The sequence below is a fragment of the Catharus ustulatus genome, chromosome 12, assembly GCF_009819885.2.
Source record: "Catharus ustulatus isolate bCatUst1 chromosome 12, bCatUst1.pri.v2, whole genome shotgun sequence".
NCBI lineage: Eukaryota > Metazoa > Chordata > Aves > Passeriformes > Turdidae > Catharus > Catharus ustulatus.
Window position 1 is genome coordinate 7,747,838 of NC_046232.1, and position 12,956 is coordinate 7,760,793.

The 12,956-nt window shown below is 37.5% G+C and overlaps 1 protein-coding gene across 9 annotated transcripts in view; it reads right to left on the reverse strand.

Annotated features, from left to right (window-relative positions):
* TCF12 (transcription factor 12) overlaps positions 1-12,956 on the reverse strand; it is a 162,397-nt gene that overhangs the window by 120,059 nt on the left and 29,382 nt on the right. The window lies entirely within an intron of this gene.

Consider the following 12,956-nt stretch of genomic DNA (forward strand, 5'->3'; position numbering starts at 1 on the left):
TCCTTATTAATTAAGCTGGCTACAGAGGAACCTGTTCATTTGGACACCTGCAGCTGCTGAAAACAGGAGCATAAAAAGCCAAGAAATTTGCCAATCTGCTGTTTGCCCAACCCAATCCATAAGAAATTAGCATGAGTAACAAAACAAGCACAACGATGTGAACATCACGGCTTTTTGAGCAGCCTCATTTATCTGCATCTCAAGCAAGCACTGAAATATTGCAGCACATACTGTGAAGCACATACTTGTTAGCTACTCTTTGCTCTTGTGTCTTGCTTAAGTATTGTAAAATGTGCAAAATTATTTCCCCTCCTTGGCCTTTATGTGACACACAAGATATTTTAGCGTAATGGGGAAAAAAGGCAAGACAGACTGGTAATATTTCAATGGCTTAAAAAACCCACAGAGAATCATGGTCTCTGCCCTACTAAAACAGTCATATTTTTTACACTCTGTAACGGTTCTTTTAGAATCAGTTCCCTTTATGCAAATCCAGGTTACAGCTCACAAGAGAAAGGGGAAAGAAAAGATAGGGAGATTTTTAAACACTGTATCAGAGTACATATTCCATGTATTGTCCTATTTCTAGCCAAATTTAATTGGTCAAGCCACCTTTAAGCCACATTCCCAAACAGCTAATTGCAAAAGCACCTGAATTCCTATAGTTAATTCCTTCACACAGGATAAGGCTGCTACTATTCTAACAACTAGGTTCCTGATTATCTGTTTCACAAGACATTTTTTTGTCACCTATGGAACACTTCCATCCTAAACTGCAGGCTTCAAAGTTCCCTGGCCTACAAAATGCAGCTCATTACTTCCCTGTGACACAAACTTTTCTCATAAAGAACTTTGATATAAAGTATAAATTCTTTATGTGATATATATTATAAACTATTATAAACTTTTATAATGTCATAATTTATAAATAAGAACTAAGTGTCCCAATTTATAAATAAGAATAGAATGCAAGCTACTCTATACAATCATCTCTAAACTCTAACTTTAAAATTTTAAAGCTTTATGCATATTATGTAACTATAAAATTTTCATGCATATCTTTCATATGGTCATACTGCAAAATCAAATATAAGTTAATACTGTAAATAACTACCTATGGATTATTACTATTCTAATCATTATTTCCTTAAGAAATGTGCTTTATGGAACTATAAAATAATGTTTTGACAAAGACAGCCTGCAGAAAGGAACGTTAAACTGAAAGAACAGTAAATCACTCAAATAAAAAATACAGACACTTCTTGTGTACAGGAGGAAAGATCCTCAAGGTTGAAGAACACTCTTTGAAAATGCAAAACCACCACTATATTGAGCCAGCAGTTTGGGGAAGTTTACTGTGTTTTGCAGCTGACAGCATTGTTGTTGTTTCATTGTATCTGGTCCAGGAGCTGAGTAAAGAGTCGTGGCTGGCACTGACAAAGGCAAAAGTAATCTTTTGGCACAATTGACTCTTTTCTGCCAGAAACAACAGTGCTACTAATCCAGTCATTATCATAACAAGCCTTCCATTGCGTTAGTTTCAAAAGAGACATATGTGGGGGGGAGAAAATAATATCTTACTGCAAGACAAAGTCCTTGGGGAAGTTTAATATACAGTGAGTTATATCAACCCATATCAGGAAATATGTCACTAGATAATGGTTATGCATAGAGTGTTCAGATGCTAATCAGTAAAACATGCTACTCATTTAAAAATTTGAGTCAGTAGGACATAAGGACTTATGTTATGGTTCTGCTTAATCAGCACATGTACAGCTAAAAATTCTAGTATTTTAATTCTATCATTTGAATTATGCAAATAAATTGTTTAAAGCAACTGCTTTAAACCAAAATGTAACTGTTTCAGATAGAGAAGAAAATAATTTCTGACTAGTTCCCAGAATTCTTTTTTTCTAAAAATGGTCAGTACAGTTAGCTAGAATAGTAAACTTCCTTTTTCCTGCCAGGTGTCCTTTTCCTCCTTTTCATGCAGCATTTTTTATTCTTACAAGCCCCAAACAGGCTTACATGTGGACCTATCTCTTACACATAATTTTCACACAAGGAAGATGCTTTCACATTTTAGATGCTCTGCGAAGGCTATGAGAAAAAAAAGACATCATACATTGCACACAGAACACCAGCACTCTGACTTACTGCTGTTGGACACCTGGATTTGATTTGGAATGATACCCCTGCTGCCCTTGGTCTCCATCAACATGAGACACCAAACAAGTGCTGACCCAGGTAGCCAGTAACACTTAACCAGGAGATCAGATGTGTGTTTACCATGGTGCTCAAGGAATCTGTTCTGCTTTGTACAGTAATGTGTTTTCCATGGATGACAGGTGGAAACCACACAAATGTTGGATGAGAAAAAGATGCAGACCATTTCTAGCAGGATGGGCACAAACAAACAAACAAACAATGCACACCTTAACACAGCCAAGAGTAACTCTACATGACTGAGCCAGGATCATCAGATTCACTTTTCAGTGAAAAACCCCTCAAGCATGGAACACTTGGTAAGAAAGAAGATGGGACTCATCTATGGTAATAAATTCAATAAAGTCTCAAAGCAGAAGTGTCATGAAAAGAGTTCTAGTGTTTTCCTAGGAAACACAAAAGAGAGCACAGGGACTAGGGGGACCAACATCTTCCACAAGGAAATGCAGTGACCAACTCCAGTATGCATTAATTCATCATGGATGTTAAAGGGCACAGGAAAGCTGTGACAGTCAGCAGAGCACTGAAAAACATGCAGGGCAAGGCTGCAGTATCTCAGCCTCTGTAGGTAAACCAAAAAAGGTGGAAATTGAACTGTATTGTTATACAGACATATGCATTCAGGCAGACAGGAGTATAACAAGGTTCTACCCCCACTTCCTTTTTTTAGTAGACATTGGGGACGGAAAGTAATTGAAATGACTCCTGATTTCATAGTTCTCAACCAAAATTACTACTTCTGTAGCACCTATGCTGCAGTTTATTTAAGGAGCAATTCTCTGTGTGTGATGCTTGTTTGAGCAGGCTCAGCTGGCAGTCTGGGGCTGGGCTGGCTCACAGGGCACCTCCACAGCACTCAGTGCTGCTGTCCCAGCAAGGACACCGCTGACCTGGGCCAGCCCAAACCCAGGAGCTCGGCCAGCACACAGGAAAGGCTGTGTGCTCCTCACTCACCTTGGGGGACACAGCCAAGTCATGAGGTGCTTTCTGGCTTTATGCATCAGATTCTAAACGGGCTCTGCTTAACATCTTAACTTTCATGATGCTACTGTGAGATTTTAAGCTATTCTAGAAGCAAACCTGAAGAAACATGTTGCCTCATTATTTCAACATGTGTTCATTCTGAAGAAACAAATCCAAACATTCATTTAATAAAAAAAATTTGATCTTACAATCAAACTGAAATGAAGGTTGTTCTTGCTGGCATAAGACAAAGAAGACTATATTTAAAACTTATTTCAAGAGACACAGGCTCTAATGTTCGTGTAAACACGATAATATACTTTTTAGGGTTACCATCTGCTATGATGTTGATCAAATAAATGATTTGACAAAAAAAATCACATTGTAGATTGTTACACTAGGTACTCAAGGTATGAGTTTCTATCTTTTATAGCTTCTTTATCCAATTTTGTTTCAGAGTAATGATATTCCTTCAGATAAAATTCAACATCTGAAATCAATTACAAAAAACCTACAGCACAAACCATAACAGTGCTGATTGTGTTTTGCATGTCAGGCACACAAACTAATCAATCTAGCATTAGGCCATATATTGCAGAAGTCCATTGTGAAGAATGATTCCAATTATTATCCAAAATTATATTTTAGGTCTAGACTTTCTAGTAAGAGGATGAAAAGAGTAGTAATATTTGATGGAGAAATACTATTCTCAAATATTTTAACTTTCAATACGTTAAGACTAGTTCTCAGCCTCTTCTTGTTGGTTTCAATTAAAACTATTTCTCTTTTTATACTAGATGTAATATTGTCAATAATATAATAAACTCATTTATATTCTAACAAATAACTCAAAATTCACAGTAAGATAATTATATAAACAAACTAAGACAAGACAAAGTTCCACACATTTATTACTGAGGGAGCAGGAAAAAACACAGATGACAAGAAAACCAGACTGACACTCAAAACCAGAAGCAGTTCTGACAATAGATACAAGGTGGTAGGCTTAAAATATCCAAAGCTGAAAGCATTAATCAAATTGAGAAGAAAAATGAAAGGCAGGCAACCTATCAATAGTCTAACCACTTAAGTGCCATTGGGATAAATGCAGATGCAACATTATAATTAGGCAAAATAAAAACCACTTTCATTTAAGACTACATAAATAGAGGAATTTCTTTCCATCCACCTTCCATAATAAAGCAAAAGCAAGGGGAAGTGCAAGAATGGAGGGCAAAAAAAATTTCAAATCTCAATGCACACTGTTTATTGGAGAAGGTACTAATTGTCTTCTAGCATAGAGATACCAAGTTGCCCCCATCCCTCAAGATCAAAAAGCAAAGTTCTTCCCCAGTAACAGAATTGCTTACTAGAGGCACCAGAGGATCAGCAGAGCAGTATCCTTTTTTGCACCTTTGTTCCAGAGAAAATGAATGGAAGAGCTATGGATATGTCACAGAAACACCAGCTTGAATCTGTCATCTGGTATGAACTCTGGACTTTACAATTAGTTCAGGAAACTTCCCAAAATAATTTTATTAAATTGCACAATGCTGCTCACTGTCCTCCCAGTATTGAGCCATGGTGTCATAGATTGACCCCTTAATCCATTGCACAGTGTAAAAATGAGACTTCTCCTGGGCTTACCTATCAGTTTTCATATCTTTCCCCACCTGCCCAGCCAGGTTCATAACCATGGGAGCTGAGATTGTTAACTACCAGTCTCTAATGGCAGGGATTTAAAAGGACAAGGAAGCCCTGCAGGGACTGAAGGCCCTCTGAGGGGACATTGGTTACCCATAAAATACTGGCTGCCATTTTAATATCAATCTTTGCAAAGATAAGTTTGTAAGATCTGTTTGAAACATCAACAGTGATTATTAATAGTAGTAAATAAATTAATTTTCATTTTTGAAACATAGTTTATCCTGGAGACTCCCACAACATGATTGTCTGACGTAGCAAAGAATACAGTAATTTCACGATTATAAGCCGCACCATTTTGACTAAAATTTTGGTCCGAACCCAAAGTGCGGCTTATAATCAGGTGCGGCTTATATATGGACAAAGAACGAAAAGTTGCTGTTTTAGTTTGGAGGACAGGTGTCTGCTGAGAAAGGCAGGAGTTTCTCTTTGAAATGGAGAATGCAAACCCCCTCTCTCCAAATTATTATAATTTTGAAATCAAGGGGCTTTCAGGCAAAAATATGGGAATTAGGAATAACAGTTCTTTTCCAGGGAAATTAAAATAGAAATACAGTACTACAAAGGAACAAACTCCAAACCCTGACACAGTCAGAGTACAACCTGACACCATCAGGCAGGGTGTTGGTAGCAGTCCCATTAAATGGTGATTGCAGTCCCCTTGCAGTGACAGATGTGGCTCAGTTGGAGCAGTGCTCCTGCAGAAGGTGCAGTTTCCCTCTGGAGGTCCAGTGGTGATGTGGAGAAATCCGGTTTTCCTCTGGAGTCCAGTGGAGAAAGGGGCTACCTTATTGTCCCAAAACCTCTGTTTTTATCTTGGTAAGAAATGTTGGGCTCTTCCCCCTGGCTGGAGCAACTTTCAATGGGATGCAGTAATTTTATCATTCACGCAGTGGGACTCAATGGGCCATTAGCAGACAATGACTCGCTGGAGGAAGGATGGGGTGTGAAAAGATAAAGAACAATGCCTTGCCTGGTTTCAATGGATGGCCCATTAGCAAATTATCTGCCATTGAGATAAGGATCACTGTCCCCACCCTCAACAGATGGTGATAGAACAGATACCTTTTATCACACTCTGTATTGTAACATGCGGCTTATAATCAGGTGCGGCTTATGTATGGACAAAAACCAAAAAGTTGCTGAAACCCAGAAGTGCGGCTTATAATCAGTGCGGCTTATAATCGTGAAATTACTGTAAATATCCACTATGGCAGTCATTGCAGAAATTATTTGAATAATAGTCAGAAGACACACTACACAAAATTCATTTCTATCTATAGAACAGGTAATCACAATTAAAACTTCAAGAGAACAAAAGTATTCAAATTGGAGGAATATACAGCAAGTACACAATTTACCTGGGCAATAACCAAAACTTAGACAAATATTGGCATCGGCAGGTATTAAAAATTAGCTGTAACTTAATAGATCAGCAAATTGAATTCTCCCTATATGTAAAGCTGTTTAAAACCTACACTTTCATACAGAAAATTATGTGCAAGAACAGTATTTTTTCTGGACAGAATAAAACTTTGGGGTGTATGCTCGAAGAACTTTTTGTAAAGAAACAAAAGACATTGTAAAAATTAAGAAGAAAATGGGGGGGGGAACCATATTAGTTCAGGAATACTGAAGGAAAGCTTGAATTTGTTTTAAAAGTCTCTACTAGCATCAAAATTTAGTACTGGTAATACAGTCCCTGTGTAACTATCAAGTATGGTTTAGATTTGTTTCAACTCATTACCTAAATACAATTTGCTATTTAAAAAAAAGCAATTACTATTTTAACTTGATTTCACAAATAATCCTATTCATTTCGTGCAATAAGACCTATGTATTCCCTAAGAACAGCAGGGGGTTATTAATTCCTGTAAGAGCAGTGCCCTTACAGAAATGTCAGACGTTACCTGCTTCTCTTTCCTCCTGTTCTCTGCTTCCTAGAGTCTAAATCATGTCACTGAACACACCAAGTGACCTGGTGTGACCCGGACACTTCAAATACAATACAACCCACTCAAAATAAAATTGGAACTGGCATTTTCCACACAAACTGTACTAAACCAGAAAACTGCACATTGCTACACGCATCTTGCCAGAAAAAGTACATGAGGTACTGTTCAAAGAGGAGAGCATATTTATAATACTGTATGGAACAAGGATTTGTTAATTGTGCAGAGTTATTGAGGCAGTTCAAGCATAAGCTAATGAAAAAAACCATAAAAACTGGCATTTAAACAATTTAAAAAAGGAATTTTCTTATAAATCCACCGAGGTGCTCAGAGCACTACACAGTACGGATATTCTTCACATGGCTGCCCCAAAATTCCCTACATTAATCCAAGTTTTAATATTATTCTTTGATCTAATTTAATGTTAAGTTTTTTTTTTAACATTAAAATGCTAATATTCATAAATTATCCTGTATACAAATAATATTTACATGCACGCCCACAGAGTATATTTTGAAGCCTCTGGTTACAAATGTGAAAAAAGTACACCAGCTTAGAGATGAAGCCTTTAGCAGGGGTACAAGCCAGAGCTTTTTTCACACGCAAACACACACAGTTAAACTGCTATTAAATTGCATCACAGTGCTTATCCCCCTCTCTGTGCTGAGCCATGAAGTATCAGGCTGAACAGCTCTAACAATGCAAGGCTCAGCCCCACAGTACCAGCTATCATCATAATCCTTTCTACTGGCAAATTTTCCTGTGGTTACTTCAGTTATGACTCAACTGGTTTATATAACCACACACTTTAAAATATATATACATACACATATATATTTATATATACATACAAAATCAAGGCCAGTGTCACAAGACAGCACATACCAGGCCAAAAATATTCTAATACAGCCTCACAGGCAACAGCTACTGTTACCAACTGTATTACAACACAATTGTACAGAAAACTGCCAATTCAGGCACCAGAACACAATTAATCTGAGTTACACAGTGTGTAACTCAGGTGTTAACTCTCATGAGCAAAGGAAACTTGGCAAGTGTGACAGTTTCCCTAAGAATGTGTCTAAAAATGTAAGAAAAACTATTTTTAATAATTTACTGTATCACAAGGTGTCCAGCAAATTTTGACCTACTTGAAAACAAATTCCAAGATCAGCCTGAGGTCAGTATCCTTTCATGGTGTTGATGATTGCCATGTATCTTTATACACATAAAAATAAGATAAACCAATTGCAATAAATGTATAAATTACTTTATTGCTATTTAGAAGATCCTTAATACCACGATCTTTCAAGGGAAAACAAACCCTCTAACATATCTAGCAGAGTGGGGAGGAAAAAAGAAGTTTTTGAGAAACAGCATATATTTTGACTTTCCAGTTCATGAAGGTGAACCAGTGGAGAAATCAAGCATCAGACAAAAACCTTGGAATTTAGTGAGGTAGAATTTTGAGTCTTAAGTTTAACAGTAAATATACTATACTGTATAGCCAAGAAAATGTCAGTGTAACTCCACATTTACAATAATGTGACTGGAAACAAAGACACTTAAAGATGCACTGTCAAGATCACAGAAGCCTGAGCGTGAGCTTGAGAAGATCTAGACCAAGCCATTTCAGAAAAGCATGTGGAAGAAAACCTACACTTTGCCAAGGTATACAGTATTTCTCTATCTGATTTTTGGCAACCCTACGATACTGAAATCTAAAGTCTATTAGCAACAGCATAGCATCTCAACCCCTCACTTTGTAACAACAACACACTAACATCTTACATTTTCCATAAAACAAAGCATGTATAATGCTAAGAAGTCTGAAAGGGTTTTAAGTTTGCCTCTAAACAGGTACATCCTCAATGAGATGATTTCTTACTCTCCCTTGTTCTAAAGAGCACATTTAAGTCAGCTGCAGGAATTAACTCATTACTAAGCAAAACAGAAATTACACATCAGGTCTGTGTGAAATTTAATTTTCTCATGAGAGAATTCTGTTTCTTTCAATACAGCTAGGAGAAAGTGTCAATTGTATGACAATTTCAGCATTAAACACCCCCTTCTAATTCTAAAACAAAGTTTATCTGCTCAGTATTTAAACAGAGAAGAATGCTTAATGGATAACTGCAAGCACTTATATCTGCTCACCTAAGCCAGAGCTGTGGTAGGACAGAGGGCTCTAAGTTAGATGTGGAAAAAACAATAGAATAAATACAGCCAACGTTGACTTATTACAACCTGGCTCACTCATTTCTCTCCTCTTTTGCCAAAAGTCAAGAAAAAATCCTCCATATTTCTTCATCTTCAATCAAGAAAGCAGCTTTTGTGAGATCAGGGCTCCACTATTTTCCCTGCAGCACAATGAAGTGTCTTCTGGTTTGTCCAAGGGAGAGGTAGCAGTACTTTTTCCCTCAGGAAAAGAGCCGCCTAGGGCAAAATGTGTTTTCTTCTAGTATTTTAGGCATGGAGAAAAAAAAGGCTTAAAGTAAACTACTAAAAAATTTCTAGAAGCATCTCTACTTGCATTTATATGACTGATAATTTGAGATGATGGAAGTTAGTGTCAAGGACTACTTTTTCCAGTATGCATTTTGTACCAACAAGTGCTTCCCCCTCCATAAGCAAGCTGGAATGCAGTACAGCTCTTGCCAGATGTTCTCCTTCTGCAGAGGTCCAAAACCAACAGTTTTCAATAATTCCATTACTTCCAAAAGTCAACGCCAGAATCCAGTCTGAACAAATGGCGATCTGGCACAACCTGTGTTGCTAGCAGGGCCCTGAGACACCTTAAAAAAAAAACTTACAAAAAACATCCCAAGAAACCTTTATTTTCTCAACACTGAGACATTTCTTCCAATAGCTTATTAGACAGAGATTTTACCGGTATTGTTAAATCTCATTCTCAAATTAAGAAAAAACTATGTTCTGACACAGCAGAGAAACCTGTTTTTAAATGTGCCAGGTATCCTTACCTCAAATATTTGCTGAATCAAGCTCCTTGCTCCCTGGGCTGTTAGCTGCCTCCTGGGGCAGGCAGGCTTGGTGCTGACAGTGCCTTTAGTGCAAGTGCCAGTAAATGATGTGCCCACGGTGCTGGAAATCTGATCTGATACAGCTCAGTCTCCTATATCAACAAACAAGGTGGAAGGGACTGGGGTCTGACCTTAATGGGCCTTGTGCTAATACACAGCAGCACTGGAGCAACTGCAGTGTCTGAGGGAGCCTGGTTCATCTTCCAGCCCCAAAAACATTTCTTTTTCTTCTTTCCACTCTTTCCCTTTGTTTAAAAGAAAGGTTGTTCTTCCCCTTGAACTAAGAGGTTCAGCTCATGGTGAGACTAAGTTGCATGACATTTACATTCACTGGTTTTTCCCTTCATAACCAAAAGGTATCAGCTGATCTACTGATTTCTGCTGCACTTCAGGACATCCCACATTTTAACATTGTTCTGGTAGCATATCCATGTTGTTAGAGCTTTAAGTCTGGAAAGACTACCCTTAAACAACAAAACTACACCTTTAGAGCATCAGCAGCACAGAAGTAACAACTTCTAGAGTAGCCAAGACTCCATGTTTGGCATTGTGATTCTTAAATTCTAAAGAAAAATTACAATAATCTTACACTGCTAGTTCAGCAGAAACATGTAACTACTCTGAAAATAACATGGTATCCCACTAACTAAGAAAAAAAGCCCAATTTACTTTTCTATTCTAGAAAAGAACTACTAAATCTGACAGAGTCTGGCTCTGGTGGAAATGAATCCAGAAATATCTTCATCTGCTAGTAAAGATGTTGAGATTTCTCCAACGTTACTTCTTAACGAAAGACATTTTTTCCTGTTTGAAGACTTTACTGATCTTCCTTTTATTTCTTGTGCTGGCTTTTCATTTAATACCCCATAGTCTGGTTCAACTGCATAACATTTCTCTTTGGCTTAAATCCTAAATATCACACTTTTTATAGAAATCTGAGTTTTCAATGCTTTTCTTGTAACAAGTGTTAGATGAGTTAAAACACTCTTAATAAAATGCACTTAGGAAACCATGCACGCTTCAGAAACAGAACTTTGACAAAAAAGTTAGAATTGGAATTTATAGTCAAGTATCCCCATTTTAAATTGTCTTCATACTCTAACAGCCAGAACAAACATACCTGTTGCTCTTAAAGTGCACTCATGCCTTTGTTGTTTTTTTTTAAATGAGGACAAGTTGCACTTTGAATACAAAAAAATTTGCTGTTACTGTTCCTCCAAGTATGCTGTTACAGCAGTTCTGTAGGTTATAGCTAGAAAATGCTGAAAGCCAATAAAATGTGGTAGACAGTATTTCTGTGGAAAAAAAAGCACCCTTACCTAGTAATTATCCTTCTTACAATAATAATATGGTATTAAAGATTTTAAAACATTCACTTAGGTAGTCAGAAAGCAAGTAGCAATCAATAATTAATTATTTTTCTTTAATTCCTCTTCCCAGAATGTTTTAAAAGTCTCTCCTTTTACAGAAGCACTAAATAGTGTCATAATGTCATTCCTAAAAAAATTACACCTTAGTTTTAGGAACCAATTTCTAGGGATATTTAACCAGAATGCTGCAGTGAATGATTTTACATTAAAAATGGGACAAATACTCTAATTTGAATATTACAGATGAGCAAGAATAAGAAGTAGAAGGATTTTAAAACCCTTCAAGTCCCCAGCACTGGCAGCACAGCGTCCAACAGACCCATCCTGTCAGCCAACCTGCAAGCAGAGCCCCACAACACCTCCCGTGCAAAGTGAGCCTGCACACAGGCAGCAGCACTGCCCAACTGCAGCAAGGGGTTCTGATGCAGGAACCTCTGCCAAACAACAGCTCATGAGTCAAGGTTTATGTATGCAAACACAGCCTATCTTCCCCACAGCTAAGGGCTGGCTGCCACCCAAAGGAGGCCATCCTGCTTCCCTTAACACTTCGCTGTCCCCACTGCCCAGCTCGTATCTCCTTCCTCACACCAGCACCAGCATTTGTAGGGACCTGCAGAAAACCCACTCAGAAAGAAACTAGTAGAGAACAGACCCATAAAATTAACAAACCCTCACTGCTTTCTGGTCAGACTTGCTCACAGAAGTATTTCACTACTGGGCCAGAACAGCACCAGTGCTGGCAGAAAAGAAAGTGAGAGCACAAGAATCAGAGAAGGTCAAAGTCAGGAGTGTGTGAAGGGCCAGGGAAGCCAGGCCATCACTTCTGAAGCATTTACTACCTCTGAGACTGGCTGGTGTTTAATAAGGAAAAAAAAAAAAAAAAAAAAAGCCAGAGATTTTTTCAGAGGGAGAAAAATAATAAAAGAAAAAAACCCAGCCATCACGTGTGGTGATGCATAAAATCCTGCAGTCTACTCTGGGACTACTGGCTTTATTGAACTATTGGCAGGTATTATGTCAGTATGTGAGAAAAATAACTGAATAAATGCATGTCTTAATTACATTAAACACCAATAATCTCACTAAAAAAAAAAAAATCTTTAAAATATTGAATCTACTCCATGTTGGGGTAGAAGCAGGTTACCAGAAAGTTCAACACTGCCAGAAAACTCCCACATGTACTTTATTGTTCACTTACTAGAATTTTAGCCAAGTCAGAAGAAGAGTAAATTACGTCAAACTAAATGGCAACTAAACCAAATCATTTTCCTTCCCTCTGTTTCTGTGGTAATTAAAAAGAAAAAAAAAAGCATGAATTTTTATTTAAAAATTTCAAAGTAGGTTTTAAAATTTAGCCAAAATGAGGCCTTTGGTTCCACGTGCCAAATAAGCTGCTTCTAAAAATTATGATATCCCATTTTCTCTTTTTCATTTTAGAATCTTAAGCATTGCCAGAACAAGACAACTTATCCATAATGCCTCCTAGGGTGGCAACTGTTTGTCTTAGAGCCTGTAGTCAGTTCTCTATATAGATGCTTTTAGCTCTGACAACAGCTTTCAGACTTGGTTTCAGTTTGTATTTGACTGCAACACTCCAACACAATGAAATTGGTATAAGTGCGCAGATTTGCACAACCACTAAAAATAAAAATGTTGCCATTTATAAGGGTTATCAAATAATTTTAACACAAGACAGATTC